Below are 16918 nucleotides of genomic sequence, written 5' to 3' on the forward strand. Positions count from 1 at the left end.
CAGATGTACTCTGGCTTAGGGAACTTTCAAGTTAGAAGCAAGTACTAGCAGGGCTCTTCTGCAGTTATATAGGAAATTGAAGGATGCACTTGCCTTGACGATCTTTCATCAAAAGACACATAAGCCTCTGACATCCTGACCTTCAGAAGCATTTAGGAAATACGGGGGCATCTTAGGCCTCCCCACAAAACCACAATCCTCCAGTCAATTCCCAGCTATTCCTTCCCTGTTCCTCCCTGCATCTCACAGAAGACAGCACACACAGATTTCCAGCCCTACTGAATCTGTCTCATTGTAGAAAGCCAAGTTAAAAACATAACCAGCAACTTCAAATTCTTGCCAAGTAAACTCCTGTTCAGAAGGGATGGAAATTGCAATGTGAGCTTGTCTGAAATGTAGCCAGTAACTCAAATGAAATTACATGTATCAATTATGTGCTTGATGTTTGATTTTATTTTCAGGTAACACGGAACAGTACTCAAATCTAAACATGCTACTTTGTCCTTTCAATTTTAATAAGGCTCTAAAAATCTAGATCATAACTTCAGAGTGTAAGAACAGAGCAATAAAATCATGTATCACCAGTTGTTTCTGTTAGTATGGATTGCATTCCTAATTGTTTTCTACCATTTCAAAGCAATTTGCCATTCAGTGAACTTCAACAAATGAGATCTTTGAAAATATAGCTATTAAGAGAGATTAATAACAGCTACTCAGTTCTTATCCCAGGAGTCCAAGATATTCTCCAGTTATTGCTATTTCTCTCAATATACTCTTCACTCAGAATTAAAAAGGCAAGAGAACACAGAAGCCATAAGCATGTGAAGATATGGCAAGATAAGCAATAACATTTTGCTTCAAAACATAGCCTGTTTAGTCCAGAGAAAATATTTTGGCTTTTAAAATTCTAAATCTAGAGGTCACTGAGCACTCAAGCTGCCATGCAACAGCAGTATAATCAGATGCCTTCTGATGCTTGTTAATTGACATGCTGTCATAGAGTTAATGTCTTGTTTCAATGCTCTCTTTCACTAAGACTCATTTACTACTAAGGAATATAATCCCTCTTCCCTCTAACTTTACACTGCTCTTGCTATCTACAGTATTTTGAGTAGTCAAAATGCTATAATTTCTGAAAAGCGAGATTTCTTCAGAAAAAAAGTTAGAACTGTGATAATGAAACTTAATCACTCTGAATATAGATAACTTCCTTCTGAATATATAAAACATTATTTAAGGAAACAGCGAACGTTTATCAAACATCTGTATCATACATTCCAACGTGGAGTAAATGCTGAGACTTATATAGAATCAGCTATCTGTTTAGGAGGTCATTTCATGCTTACTTGGAGAAACCCTGACAATTATTCTATGAAGGGTACAGCAGCTAATACAATTCCATATAGATAGAGAGAGAAGAATGTTCAAAGCCAATTAAATCTCTTTGATAACTACTTGTTATAAATCAAGACAAGGTTGTCACTCCTCTTGGATCAAGGTTAATCTACTCATAATCATCAAATTCACACAGATGCATTATCAAGGATCTATTTTACAGCTTCTCACTCCGATAATCTGAAGCATTACCAGCTGAACAGGGAGCAGCATCACATTTCACATAATAGATGTGGAAAAGCAAGAAAGGATTTGTACTGTTACCTCTGGCTTTCATGTTATGTATTTAGCTGTACAAAAATAAGATCAGTAGAAATTGGTTATCAATACACAGCAGTGCAAAGCTATAAAAACATGAAAAGAAAATGGAAAGACTGGCACACTATTGTTTTTTCCCCCAGTAAATGATGAAGAATATTTCTGCACAGCAACAGAAGTCTTAACCTGCTTCTTTAAAAAGAGTAGATAAAAAGGAACCAAGCCTCAGCATTCCCAAATGCTGGAAATTCAGGAGTGCTGAAGCCTAGCCTGTACTCTCTTGCCAACAAGCTGAAATTTTATTTAATTTAGTACAGACTTCGCTGTACTAAGTGACAGATATCTAACTAAAAGATAGTAAGTTTTCCACTGAAAAATCCTAAACCACGGAGGAAAATCAGAACCCTATTCCATTGCTCGTATTTCCAGGCATCAAATAAAACTAGCAGCAGTGAAAAAACCATACATTTCAGCAAGAGTAAACAGACTGCTGTGTAACTTTGCAAACAGGGCATATCAATAGTGGTTTTACACCACTGGAAGATTTGCCACTCTTCCTCTACAACCATGTATTAGAATGTACAGAAGATAAATGCTAACTTGAAAACTGTTTCCTGCAGAATCAAAGAGAATTGCTTTAAAGCATATTAAATCTAGGCTAAGTGCATTTAGTGACCCAGTGGCATTTGCTGCTCAAAAACAGCTGGATTTGAAATGTTAAGCCTCAGATTTGATTAACTATCCAGTAATCTACAAGGGCAGCTCTAAAACACAGAACAGATTTATCTTTAAAAGGAAAAAGAAAACAAAATGTTTCCTCTTGTTAACATTTGAAAAATGTTAATTGGAGATGCAGCAAATACACAGATGAGATTAAAAGAGAGATGAGGCACTGACATTATTCTTGTTTGAAGCAGGAGTAAACAATGTAAATTTTAGACTAATCAACCTACTTTAACATTACCAGAGGTATTTTTGGTGCCTAAGATTGAATTCACAGCAGCGGCACAGTTAGCACATGCAGTGCCTTACTGAATGGAAAGCCAAAGCTGGAGGCCAAGTAGTTTATCTTACATTTAACAAAATTCACAAGATCCTTCAAGATCTTTCCTCCATAAAATGGCTGTACCAATTACATGAATGCTCCCTAGGAGCACTCATATGGATGCAGACAAGGAACGGATTCACAGCATGAAACACTCAGAAACTGAAAAGCGCCATTTGCAAACAACCCAGTAAATCAGGTTTAAAACAGACTATAAAACAGATTTCAGTGAATTAGAAGTTCAATGAGTTCATTCATTGACATACACTTTCCAAAGCAGCATATTCACAGATTAAAGCAGCGCCAACCTCAGTGTACCACAAAAGGTGTAATTACCTGGCAATAAGTCACACATATTTTCTATGGCAGGTAACTAAGGTTTTGCATGAACACCTGCGTAGGCACCACGCACTTTAAACAAGATGAAGGTTAAGCTTCTTAAATTCACGTAGAAAAGCAACAGCACATTGCAAAATCCCACATGGTGCCTCATCCCACGCAGCCAAAGGACCAGGATTTTCTTCACTGGGATCTGGTGAACGTGGGGACTCCCAGGAGAATGGAAGGAGGACAGGTGTTGCACCCAGAACAGGCTCTGTCTCTCCCTTCTGGCAGAAGACACTAAATGGACATGATTCAGAACTACAGTTTTAGCCAAACTCCAACACATTTCAGCCCATCCAAAAGAACCAAAACTATACAGAAACATGTAATCGACATCACTGGTTTCCTTTTTGTGGTAGCTTTTCTGAACCCTGCAAAGAACATCTCCCTACTAAGAAGTCCTGCTGGTTTCGAACTAGAGAAGTCAGAAGACTCCCTGAGGCAGTTTTTCCACACGCACAATTTCTCAATGTAAAATTTCACTGCTGTGCCTTCACTGCTTTGCCAGTTCTGTGCTCGTGGCACACTCTTAACCTGCTCATACTTTTCAGAAAGGACAGGCACAACAAAAACTATCCATCATTTAAAGGAAAAATGCAGCTGGGACCAAGACCATCAGATCAGTACGGGTAATGTGGTAATATCTGCTCTTGTACTCAACACTCAAAAAAACTGGTGGTCCTTCCACCCTCAGCTCTGCTGAGTGACTAATTAGCCTAAGTGAACTGCTGGGCTATGGGATTAAATGCCAAACTGAAAACAGGTTCATGGAGCTTTCTCTTCTGATGGCATTTCTCTTGTCAATGAAAGGAACATCTACTCAAACTGGGGTCCCAGGCCAGGAAGGGGGCATTTTCAAAATGCAAATACAGGTAAAGACAATTTCTCACCATCTAGGAACATGAGGTAATTGGCTGGAACTATTCAGTGCCAAGTCAGGCGACACGAGGAGAGGCCTGGCAAAGAATTAAGAATGGCCGTATTCTCTGCGAAGATTTAACTTTAAATGGATCCAAGTATAGCCAGAAGTAAACTGCAGTATACCTGTACAACACTGATGAAGCTGAGGCAGGGATGACAGTAGCAAGCTTTTCACCCAGGAGAAAAGGACACAGCTGCACAGCCGAACATCAGTAGGAACAACACAGTCCTGATTGTGACATCATCATCACAGGCCAACCAGATGTCAAAACGGAATGGAAAACACTTCATAAAAAGAAACATGCTATGAGAAAAGCCCAAATCATATTTGCTGTTTATCCCTGTTTTCTTTAGCCTGCATGAAGCTTTTTGAGTTGGCATTTATGCAGTGTCTAATCTCTTTTAGGAACTAAGATAATCTTAACCTTCCTTTCTGAAATAGGTAAAGGGAGATGCCTTCAGCACACTGAATACTCCTCGTAGTCCCATAGCTCTACACCAACTCCTTCAGTCAACCACATGCACCTACTATACTTCTAATCACTATTGCATGTTCAGGATCACATTGTGTTAATCCCAGCATTTGAAGTTAGAGATAAGTAAAGTAATTCAAAAGACTCAAATACTGGTGAGGTTTTAAATACCATTATCTATCAACACTATCTTAATTTTACAGGGCGCATGCATACACATTGTAAAAAAAACCCTTTGTCCTTGGGAAGGACTGCAATTTGCTTTAATGTCATGGCATCATGGATTTTCTTAATCTTTCCTCAGAGCGTTGGAATGATTCTATAAATTTCCTGACTTATCTTGCAAATTAATTCAGAGCTGCAAATATGGCTCTAGAGGCTGATTCTCACTATGTCTTCACTCTGTTTAATTATGCTCAAGGAAAAGCAGCAGCAGCTGCGCACAGAATGCTGCTGCTCTGCCAGGGTACTGTTCACCATCACTGCGAACAAGAGTAAACGCACTGCAGACGACAAGACACTGAAGATCTGACTATTTTAATAAACCCCTACAAACCAACTGGAGAGGGCACTGCAAGTGCAATGGCAGGTCCACATACACTAATGCTGTTGGTCTACAGATATTTTTAAGTCTTGGAATAATTCATGGAGAAAAGGCAAATGCAGTTCAGTACCCCAAATGGTTTATCTGACATTTTGGAGTTTGGAAAAAAGACACATGACGAAAAGCTACAATCAGCAGTTTGGCATTGGGCCATACAGCAATAAGCATGATGGATATTTCATTTGGCTCCATCAGACACTATCCCTATAACAGAGCTATCAGCACCTTAGGAGCAAAATGTCCTTTCTGATGCAATTTTCAAGGTCACCTTTGTAGCACGCTAGAAGTTTTAATTGATGAAAATTTCTGTTGCAGGTCATCTGCCTCAGTGGGATTATGATTCTTCAGCCTGAATTGTAGCCTGTCCCCATTTTCATGCCACACTGATGTTTCCATTGTCCACATTTATCTCCCATGCAGTTCATTTGCTGACAAATCACCCTCTGAGATTAGTGATGCTTAAACAATTTTCTACCTGCTCCTTGAGTTTTGTTTCATTTGTTCATTAAAGAGCTTTTATAACTGTCCCTTTCTAGATGTTCTAATTTCTCCTTTAAACCATCTTTTCTAAATGGCTTCTCTATGACCTGCTATGTTTTTTAAAGGTACATAACTATTTATTCAGCATCATAAACAGACGTGAAGGCTTAATTAGGCTTAGCGCTTCTGAAATCAGCACTGTGACATTCTTCCAAGATTCTTAATCTGTCCTGGTTACCACTTTTTCACAAGTCCAGATCTCAAACTAATAGGCAAAGGGAGATGCAGCAACTGTGAGGAATAATTTTAGAGCACCTACATCTTTACTTGAGGCAAATCTGTGTAATCAGGGAAACTTCAGTGATCCAAAGTATAAAGAGCTATCTGTGTTATGCTAAAGAAGCGTACAAAACTACTATTTCTGAAGCTGAGCAAATGTCACAAACCAGGGGCCTGGCTTGCATGGACACTATTTTACTTGCCCTGGAAAGAAAGAGAAAACATACCATTTTCATATTGTCTATACTAAGCAGCATTTGTCATTAATTACACTGGATCAATTCTACTTGGAGAGACCTCCATCTCCCAAGGAATAACCACCATCCAATATTGATTAAAAACTGCTTCATTGCAACAACACTTGTTCAAGCATCATGTGACCAATTATCTCATCTAAAGCCAAATCCATTCCCCAGGAAGTCCTATTTTCTAATCCTTTATACTAAACCTCCACTTTCATATTTGTAGAGCAGAGTTCTGAAGTTGCCGTAACACGTACCTTTCATTGCCAGCAGCTTTCCAAAACCTTCCTGATGCTACCCAAAGACAGGAACTGAACTCTGACCTCCACAGATCAGGACATTTGCTATACCTGAAACACACACATGATAACTCAGCATCACTGGCAAACCAGCTACTAGTTGAGCCCTGAGCAATGACTACCAATGCCTGTGTGTGTGGTACGATCTACAGAAAGGTGCAAAAGCACCAACCACAAGATCACTTTGACAGTGATGTGCAGAGTGATGCACTTCACGAGTGTCTGCACCAAACGTATGAGGCTATTTAGAGCCAAAAGCTGACACTCTCTCATGGAATACTGCTTTTGGCTTAATTAACTATTGGGTTTTTAGCTACATCTACTGACTACTGTGAAAACATAATATCTATTAAAATACTTCAGCAATAAGATAATCTGAATCCAAACCAAAGCAGATTACTTTCTTCCATAAGCTCAGTCTTTTTGGTTTCTTGACACTAACAAGATTTTCCTTTTACCATCACCTATAATTTTGCTTGTTTTGCAGTCCTGAAGTCACAAACTCCCAGTAGTCCCCATTCCGCACTTTTGGTTTTTTTTTAACGACAGCCTGAAAATGTTTTTAGCTTAACTTCTTCAAGGTAAAAAAGGGTCTCAGTGAGCATAAGATGTAGCACTAAGGTGCACAACTTGTTTTTGTTCTTTCCCCAAATATAACCTGTCCCCTGTGAATACTCTTTCTCCAATGGAAAATACAGCCCAACAGTGAAATGCGAAGGCACAGCAAGAGATTCTGGAAAGGCAGTTTCTGATGGTGAGCAAAATATGAAGTGTAAAATTCACAACAGAATTTGTCCCAGTCACTAGCTCTTATTTGCTCAGTTTTCTCCTGAGGCTGATTTTAGTTCTCCCATTCTGTCAGCCAAATTCCTACAGCTCTTTTGCAGACAATCAACTAAATTAATTCCTATAACATTTAAAAAAATCTAGGTGAAAACTATTTTCCCAAAGAGAAGCTGGGGGAGAGGGGGGTGTGCTGGGAAAGGCTGTCTTCTATTATGTATGGACAACATAGTTGAACAATAGTCTGCTAGATCGGTACGTCCTCCTGTTGCATCCTCATCCCTGCCTTTTAATTTACGCATTTGTTGTCTTCTTCAATAGCTTTGTTCAAGAAGTATATTGTCAAATCCTTGGCATTTACACGAGAGCATTTCAGCAACTCATCACATCACCAGAGGTTGAACAACGTTACAGCTCTGTGTATTTTGTAATTGCTTCATAATGCATATACACCAATTCCAACACTAGTCATCACCTCCATTAAAAAGTCTCTTTAAAGGGCTATTTCAATTTAAAAAAAAAAAAAAAAAAACACCAAAAAAACCACAAACAAACAAACAAAAACCCCAAAATAAAACAAAACACCCACAACATAATTTGAACCTTTGAAGGACCATGAAAATCTTAAAGAAAACAGCTTCTGTAAATTTCCAAATTTATTTTCAAAAGAAAAAGCAGTTGCTTCTGCATATTGTGGTACACTAATTCAATCTCAAGGACAGAATAATGTGTGTTATTATACAAGGCAAACTAATTTTAGAAAAACAAGTGCTGAGACATTTTTGGCTGTTGTGGCACCAAACTATTAGAAAATAAATGTTAAATCAATTTAAATGCTAGCTCCTAGTACAATCTGTACGAGGCAGCATTTGCTGAGCTAACAGTTTACAGACAGATTCATATGTTGGTCAACATTGGTCTGATTCAGCATATTATCCAACAATCAATACTACCCTTTTGTGATATTGCAGCAATTCAAAAACTGTATTTGAATGCCACCCACTTCTACGCATTGCCAAATCTGACCCCATTCCACATTAGTCACTGCTTTTTAGGCCAACTCTTCTTTCTCATGGGTAACATAGGTTAATCACTTATCAGTGGCACCCATATGAGACCAGGAGTTGATAAGAGCTTATAGAATCATAGAACAGTCTGGGTTGGAAGGGACCTTCAAAGCTCATCCAGTCTACCCCCTGCCATGAGCCAGGGGCATCTTCACCAGCTCAGGTTGCTCAGAGCGCCGTCCAGCCTGGCCTGGGATGTCTCCGGGGATGGGGAGCTCCTCTCTGGGCTACCTGGGCCAGTGTTTTACCACGTTCCTTATTTTCTTCCACCAGCCATGGAGAAATCCCCCACCATAATACAATTATATAAGGCTGCACATTGTTCTTGCTACTACTACCTCTCAAATGCACACTGGTTAGGCTCAGTTACACTCTAAGCCCTAAACTTGCAAACAATGAGGAACAAGTGCTCCTTCCTCAAAGAGAAATATAAGTGTATTACATACATTTACATATATCAGAGTATATAAATATACACACACAGATGTATGTCTGTATCAGGAAATACCTACTCAAGTATAAAGCAATATCAATGCATGACCTGAAAGATTCAGGACCTTCATGTGACAGTTTTCACTATAGTGTTTAATAAATAAAGAAATAAACAACCCAACAAACAAAAAAAACACACACACAACTCAGTAAATATTCCACCAAGCAACGCAAGACCACCACCCCCATGTGTCCACACTCGATGGCTGGAAATATTTGTCATATACTCCAATTAGCAATTTTCCATAAAGATATCTGAACATCACTCCTAAAATCTGTAGCAAGAGGCTACTTCTGCTCATTTCTGAAAATCACAAAGGGACGCTTGTATTGCAGAGGACATTACTGGGTTATGTTCCTTTAACTACAAACTTACCATAGCAGTAAGTTCCACAGTTACAAATATGTGCACCTCCTTAGACACCTGGGGAACTGCTTTCAACAAACCTGTGAAACAAGAGTGAGCACAAACGGACTGCTGCAGCATCAGTAGGGAACTGTGCAGTTAGATGAATTCTAAAGATTTTTCAGGTGTTTCAACCTGTTATCTGTGAAGCTATAATCAGTAATTCCTCATGATCTAAATGATAACATGACTGCCTTACGTGATACTTGTCATCTTCAGGTATCAAAACCTTTTCCAGAGGACACTGGTATCCTTTTGTTTCACAGGTGAAAAGCAATGAAGTTTGCAGGTTAACAACAGGTACCCACTAAGTCAACAGCAAAGTTAAAAATAACTAAACCAAAACAAAACACAAAAACCCCTTCTTCTTCTATAAACTCCACTCTCAAACTTTGCATTTAAGAACACAAAGATTATTGGGAATACTATTTTGATGGAGTCTACATCAATTTCTGTGACCTTTAAATTCTAATACTAACAGCAGAACTAACAGCATGGGCATTTGAACCTCTGCTCCCACCCTTGGCCAGCTATTTGATTCATACATCAAGACACATAGTGGTGTATTTTTGTAAACTTTCTCTGTTGTGCAGACTTCAGAACTGATTTGGGAGGAATTTTTGCCTCACAGCAAAATTACATGCCAGATTACAATAACATCAAGTGTGCTTTACTGAGCTTCCTTAAAGATTTAGAGATGTTTTTTCCTCATATCTATCTCAAAAATAACTATTATTTTCCAAGCATCACAATTCTTCCATAAGAGTGTTTTGTTATCTGCCCTTCCTAAACCCAGCATATATATGTAACTTCACATTCACCTATACATGAGACCATGTAGGATAAGAAACCACTTTAAAACAAAGAAGTACCTGAATCCTTCTTGATCCTGCAGATCAGAATCAAAATTAAATCCATTTTTCCAAACACACTTCTCAAAACAAATATTCCAGCAAGGGCAGCTTTCCAGACATATTCTCAAGGTCCATCCAAGAGCGGGAAGAGACAGCAAGGCTACAACATAAATCTAATGTCCATCCAGGAGACATGGCCAGAGACAAAGTGGCAGAGAGATGCTGACACAGGTGTGCCCAGCAGGACTGAGCTGAAATTGGGCTCCACAGCAGGGGTGTGGATGAAGGCTCCAGGTGAGGCTAGTTAGGGTCAGTTTGATCTATTAGCGCTCACAGAGTTAATGGAATCAACATTTGCAAGAATTAGGATTTTTCACTGTCTCTTTTTTAGCTCAATTTAAATATGTGATTTTATATTCTTTTTTCCAGCGAGAGCAGATTTATGTTTAGAGCAGTGGGGGGATCCTACAAAGTGTGTCTCTTTGCTTGCTTTGAAGCTCAAAGTGATCAACATCACCATCTGCCCTGAGAAATCTTAGCCTAGTTATTTACTCTAACAAAGAGAGGAATGAGAAGTACAAAGTTCGTCCCATCATTCATCATTTATACTCACCAAATGAATGAGAAAAAAAAATAGAAAACCTTTAAAAGTTATGCATACCTGAGTACTGAATTTGGTACTGTGGAAAATTCATACTTGATGTATGCTGGAGTGTAAAGGGGTGAAATTTTTCAGCCATTTATATATAGTCCCATAGGTGCTATTAACCCTGACTCCATCCAATTAACAGAAATGACCTGTCAGGAACTAAGAGGTATCATCACATTAAAAGTAAAATTTGACCTTTCAGGACATAAATAGAAATGGTTGATTCAGTATAGACAACTTGCAGAAACTTACAGGAAATCCAAGGGTTTGGAGGATTTTTTCCCTTTATGTGTTAATTCACATAATCTCATAAAGAACATCTGAGTCATTCTTGAAATCCACTGTGTGTTATTTGCTGGACAAGAGTTGAAAAAATTTTTCTTTAAATTTTAAATTACATCAATTTTTAAAGATAGATCTTGTTGCTCCCTTTGGCAGTGCAGTAAAACAGGCATTGACAGTCAGTGAAGGCTTCGACATGGTTTCAAATGTATAATTTCATAATATAAAATTAACTACAGCAGACCGGTGCTGGAGCATTCACAGAGTGCTCGTAACAGAACAGCCCCTTTCCACCTCCCTCTACTTGCCCCCCAGCTCAGCAGTACCTGATTTGTCTGTGTGACTTCTGGAGAGTTTTACCATCTCTGAGCAATCCCAGGCAATCCAGTTACTTTGATTAATTTTTAATCTTTTCCAGATTATACCTTTTTCAAGAGTTCACCTTTATGAAGCAGAAAAGCATCGTTTTTAATGACTGCCAATTTGTGCTGCCTGCCATTTTAATTGCAGAGTGTGTTTAAGACCCTTGCCTGCCAGCATCAAGGCTCAAGCCTCAAGCCTTAGACTATCCCATCAGCATCCAGAGACTTTCTTTAAAAATAACAGCAGAAGGGCTGCCTCAGGCAAGAGGACCTGTGCATCAGAGCTCAGCAGCAGTCTGCTTCTCTTCCCATTAGTAACATTTCATGAAAAAAAAAACAAAAACACAGTGTTGGAGCAATGCAGAGCTTGCAAATAGAGGAAGAAACTCAAAAGCACTGCTCCAAAAACCCTTAAAATGATCAAAATTATCTTAGAGTGGCTTTGTTCTGAATAGCCCCAATGTATAAGAAGTGGCACTGGCTTTGGGACCAGTTATTGGTATAGTTGAGCGTTCTCAATATTTTCTTGTATATCTCCTGCTGACTCGTTGGGCATATCTACAGACTTTCCTATGGCTGGTACAAACGCAGCTGAGGAGGAGCTTCCATTTGTAGGAGCAGATTGGCACATCTCCATCGGACTGATGTTAGACTTCCTGACTTAATCTCTTTAGTCAGATCTACACTAGACGTGGCTGGAGGATGCCAAGTCACACTGTAAAAAAAATGCACACCCTGAAGAAAACATGCAGTTGAAGTATTCTGGGGAGCACTGGTCCTTTGACTTTCAAAGTGTAGTTTGAAATTGCTCTTCCTTAGAAGGGGACAGAGTAGGTTCCTTGCCTCCCAAAGGTCTCCTTCACACAATGTTTCACACATCATGTCTCTGCCTTTCTCACTAACTGGACTGAAATAAATTTATACATGGTCTAGTTTTCTGTGGGCTTTAGCAAATGACCTCATAACTCAATCAGCCAAACAGAATAAACACACAAGCAAAAAATGTTCCTCTGCCCAGGAAACCAATGCAGAAAGCTCAGGAAAATCCATTTGCCCTGGCAGAAAGGACATTGCTTTATGTCCCTGTGTAGTAGGAAGGTGGCAACTTTTTGTCATCTTTCTTTCATTATATTTATTTTTGGCTAAAGGCTGTGTCAGGTTCAAAAGGGAGCTACAGACCTGAAATACTCAAGTGGTTCTAAAAGCAGCAAAAGGTAGAAAATAGTATGGTGGAAACCTCCAGCAGTAACATTTCAGGTACTGGATAGAAAACAATCTGCAATGATTTGAGAGAGGGTTAGTAAGTCTGCAAGGGAAATGAACCTTAAAAAACCTTCTGAATTGGACTCAAATACCCAATCTGTCATCCTTTTCTCTTCAAAATGAACTCCCTGCAGCAAAATTACATAAATTAGGGTACTTGGAAACTGTACGTTTTTTATACAGGTGTCCCTCCTGGTAGCTAATGACAACAAACTGGTTAATAAAACTTTCATTTGAAAAGACCAGCTGGGCTTATAGTAAACATTTCTTCTGCGAAAAATTTGGGCTTAAAATGTCAAGCTCATTTAAACAAGAGTTTGTTTAGAAGAATACTGTGAGGAAAGAGCAGGCTGCCCAACAGCAGGCTACCCGAGTACATCCCCCAGCCCAAGAACTAACGTACCAGGCTGGGAGGGCTTATTTCCCCTGCTTCCATCTCCAGTGACACGGACAAAACTCCTCCCAAGGGTATCTCACAGCAGCTAAAGTATGCTCTGATTCACAAACAGCATTAGATCCATTACGCTGGCCTTTGTGCATTATATGCCACAGGATGATATTTCTCACAATGAGCTCCTACCAATTTATTTCAGTATCAGTAGTCAACGGGCTCAAATAACTTCTGAACACATAAATTTCTTCCTATGAAACTTCTAGAGATTGCATTCTAGCTGATTAATCCATGAAGCTGAGAGATGCCAGTTTTGGCTGAACAGCCCATTCTTCCTGAGTTAGTTTTGTGGCGTTGTGATTGTCATAGCCTCTGTACAGAGGGTCTTTTAAGATGCTTACAATTAATGAGGTTTGATTTCAGAAGGGCAATACCATTCCCTGCAAATTTTGGTCTCTATCAAATATAACCAACAGTAGCCTTAGAAAAGGTTGGGAATTAGTTCACATTTTATTTCTCACGGATTTGTAATTCAGGAACTTGAGAGCCGCCTCCTCCCACACAGCTGTACCCGTGCCACACTCTCTATTGCCTCTAATTCGATCACGTTGTTTTCTATTAACAAATATTCCATGAAAAGCAGACACCACGAGGTGCTAATTTGCTGTGATCCCAGTGAGCAAGGCACTCAAACTTTACGAATTATCACCTAAAATGCCATTCATTAGAGCTAACACTACAAAGAGGATAGTATAGGTAATCTTAGTTCCTTTGAGACTGTGGCTCCCCTGAGCTGTGTGGTGTTGGATAGGTGTTCGACCGTGGCACAGCACACCATGCTGATGCCATCTGTAGAACGTTTATCCCACTTTGGTCTTTTGAACTTGAATAGGATTTTCTGAAAAGGCAAGCAATTCTGTTTATCATTCTTATTATTAAAAAAAAAAAAAAAAAGTATGTTTACATCAGAACTCATTGCTGCACTTTTAGTTAAAGACAAGGACACACCGGTGGTATAAATGCCAGTACTGCCCGCAGGCTCCTTCATTACAATCATCCAAGTGAGACTATCTTGCAGCAGGGGATATGTGCAGCACAACACAGCCGCAAAATCCGAGTTACAGGTAGGGCACAGGGCAGCATAGCACAGTCTATACTTACACAGGTTCACCCACGGCAGCCAGCCTTGGGGTGCTTGCGGGGCACAGCCATCATCCTAAAACATGGATGTGCACCTTCTGGGATGGATCTGTCTCATCTGCACCTAGTTTGGTGAGCACGGACATACCTTTCATCTCCTGTCAGAGCAATCATTTCTATAGTGCTACTCTCAGGCTTCAAAAATATTAGGAGAAGGTGGCTGCTTTGGCCCTGCAGTTTTGACACCACATCAAAGAACCACAAAACCTTTTCTGAAATCCAAAATAAGGTGTGATAGCAGCTTTTCATGCTTCATCCTGACACCAAGATTGTGGTTTCATGGTCTGAGTAGCTTCAAACAAAACTACCATTAGTCATTGTTCTGTTGGGTTTGAATTCTTTTCAAGTGTGTGCAGAAATAATCAGCATAGGTTACAAGCAATAAGGCTTTCACAGTATATTAATCCCTTTCTCAGATTGATAATGAACTCTGACAGCCCTTTAAATCTCAAATCACTTGTGAGAAAGAAAAGTATTTACTTTTAATGAAGTGCCAAAAAATTACTCAGGTGGCAGAATGGGACATGAGCTTTAAATACTTCATGTCTTGCTATGGGGAGAAGCTGGGGACCCCTCTGCATGTGCCTATGCAAGCCACACCTCCACAATTTACACTGCTTGATGCAGAAGTGCTTTGTAGTGACACACTCTGGTCTGTATCTGCTTATTGTTGACATGGTAGGAATAAGGAAAAGGAGGGCATCTTTTAGGTAAATGTGGAATTATGGGAACCACACAAGGAAATTCTTGGAACCTTTCTGGCTGCCATGGAAATACAGGGTGAAATGCTGAATTGCCAATTACAAATAGCAATGGCAAAGCCATCACGGTATTCAAAATGGGGACATGAAGAAGCAGGATTCTGTCTGGCAAATGAATGGAAAGTAATGTTCACTGAATAAAAGGAGCAGAAAAAAAAAGAGGACGCTGAAAAGATGATAATACAAATCAAAGGGCTTTGTCAACAGAGAGTAGTAGTAGAAAAGGAAACTGCTGACAATTTAGCTTCAATTTGAGACTATGGATGAGAGTTAAATATTTAAGAAATTTAGCATCCAGCTTCTCCTACTTAGACCACCAAAGAAATCATCAGGTTTTCAGAAGGATATGTCTCCTACTGAGACACTTCAATTAAAAAGCTGCTTCATTTCCAAAAGCATTCTGCAGCTCATAGCACCCACTGCAAGAGAAGATGCACTAAGTGTATCTTTGAGTAAGATCCAAAATAAACAAGATTGTGTCTGAAAATCCAAAGGAGTGACAAGGCTTACTAAGATATAGGACATATTAAGCTCCTTTTAGATATTTCTAAATGCAAAGGCTTTTGAAGACAGTGTATGAGTAAAGCAGTTCTTGAGGAGGAGGCCAAATACAGACTCCAGATCTGGATCAGAGATATTAAATTGAGGAATTTAAAGCAGGACCATTAAAGTTCTACCTGGTGCAGCTAAGAAACATGTAATAATCTCATACAGAAGACATGACCTCTACGTCATAACATTTCTTCACCAACAGGGCTGACAGCCATCTTTGTGTGGTGTCACTACGGTTGCTGACAGCCTGCTCTGCTGCTCCTACAGATGCTTTGACCCTTTTCCCAAGCAGAGAAGTGATACACTCAGCAAGAAAGCGGAAAAGGTTGGTAAGAGGAAAGTTAATGTGATGACATAATCCATTAATAAGTCAAACACTTCTCTGCTCTCTCCTTCCCAAGAGTTTTCCATGGCCCAGGTCACCACTGGAACAGCTGAGTATGGTGGGACTATTCCTGTGTGCACATTTTTGCCAGACTCCATCCAAAACTCACTTTCCTGTAGTACCACAAGGCATGTTTTCACGTGTTAGAAAAATACACCTAACTCTTTATGTAAGCAAGTCTAGTGTCCTCTTGAACATAAGTGTCAGTAACACACTCTTACATTTAGTAAAGCCCCTGAGCTGAATATCAGGTTGGAATACTGAGCAGAAATACACACGGTTGTGCTGCTCTTTTGTTTGTTTTTCCAGAAAATCACAGGATATCTGACGCTTTTGTCACATTTCATCAACTGATTTGTATTAGTGACCTTTGTAAAACTCTGGCTATACTTTATGTAAAGCTTATGGAAGTCCCCTAGGATTAATTACCTCGCTCGAAGTCCAATTTATTTAGCAATTAGGAAAAAACAGACAGTACCTGATGAGTTTGCTGTTTCGAAATGAAAGGCCAGAGTCCTCAGGTCTGTTCCAAATCTAAATGCTAGCTTTAGAAATTCATTATTTGAAAGCTTCTCAACACATACTTTACATTGCAATGTTTTTTACATCATTTAGCGTCCAAATAACTTCCCTGTTCAAACTGTGAACATACTAATGAAAAGAAACCAAGCAACCAGGAATGTAAATTGTTTATATGATAAGTTTTCAGAATTAACGTTTCTTTCTCAGTCTGAATTTGGCAAACCGGTAATTGTGATGCTGTGTAAAATATTGTGACATCACTGAGGAACCAGCAAAACCACTACCAAGGAGAAACCTTGTCCTATGCAGAAATCCAACATCAGAATCACATGCTCTATACAACATCATGGGGACTTTGAAATTCAGTGTAATAGAGTGTAATCATATGATAAACGGATGTCACATATGGACTGTGGGGTAGGATCTCTCAGGCTCTGCAATGCCAGGAAGCCTCCCCAGCTCCCAGGAAGAGGAGACCTGTAGGCTGCAAAGCCCCTCAGCTGGGAAATGCAGGGACAATGAAAATCCCAGCTGTGCACAGACAGACAGCTGCCCAGGTCATAACACAG

At 39.5% G+C, this 16918-nt stretch overlaps 1 protein-coding gene across 2 annotated transcripts in view; it reads right to left on the minus strand.

Annotated features, from left to right (window-relative positions):
* The window catches only part of BFSP1 (beaded filament structural protein 1), a 124179-nt gene that overhangs the window by 91275 nt on the left and 15986 nt on the right, over window positions 1-16918 (minus strand). The gene's annotated exons all lie outside the window — the stretch shown is intronic.

The sequence above is a fragment of the Patagioenas fasciata genome, chromosome 3 (assembly GCF_037038585.1).
Source record: "Patagioenas fasciata isolate bPatFas1 chromosome 3, bPatFas1.hap1, whole genome shotgun sequence".
Lineage (NCBI taxonomy): Eukaryota > Metazoa > Chordata > Aves > Columbiformes > Columbidae > Patagioenas > Patagioenas fasciata.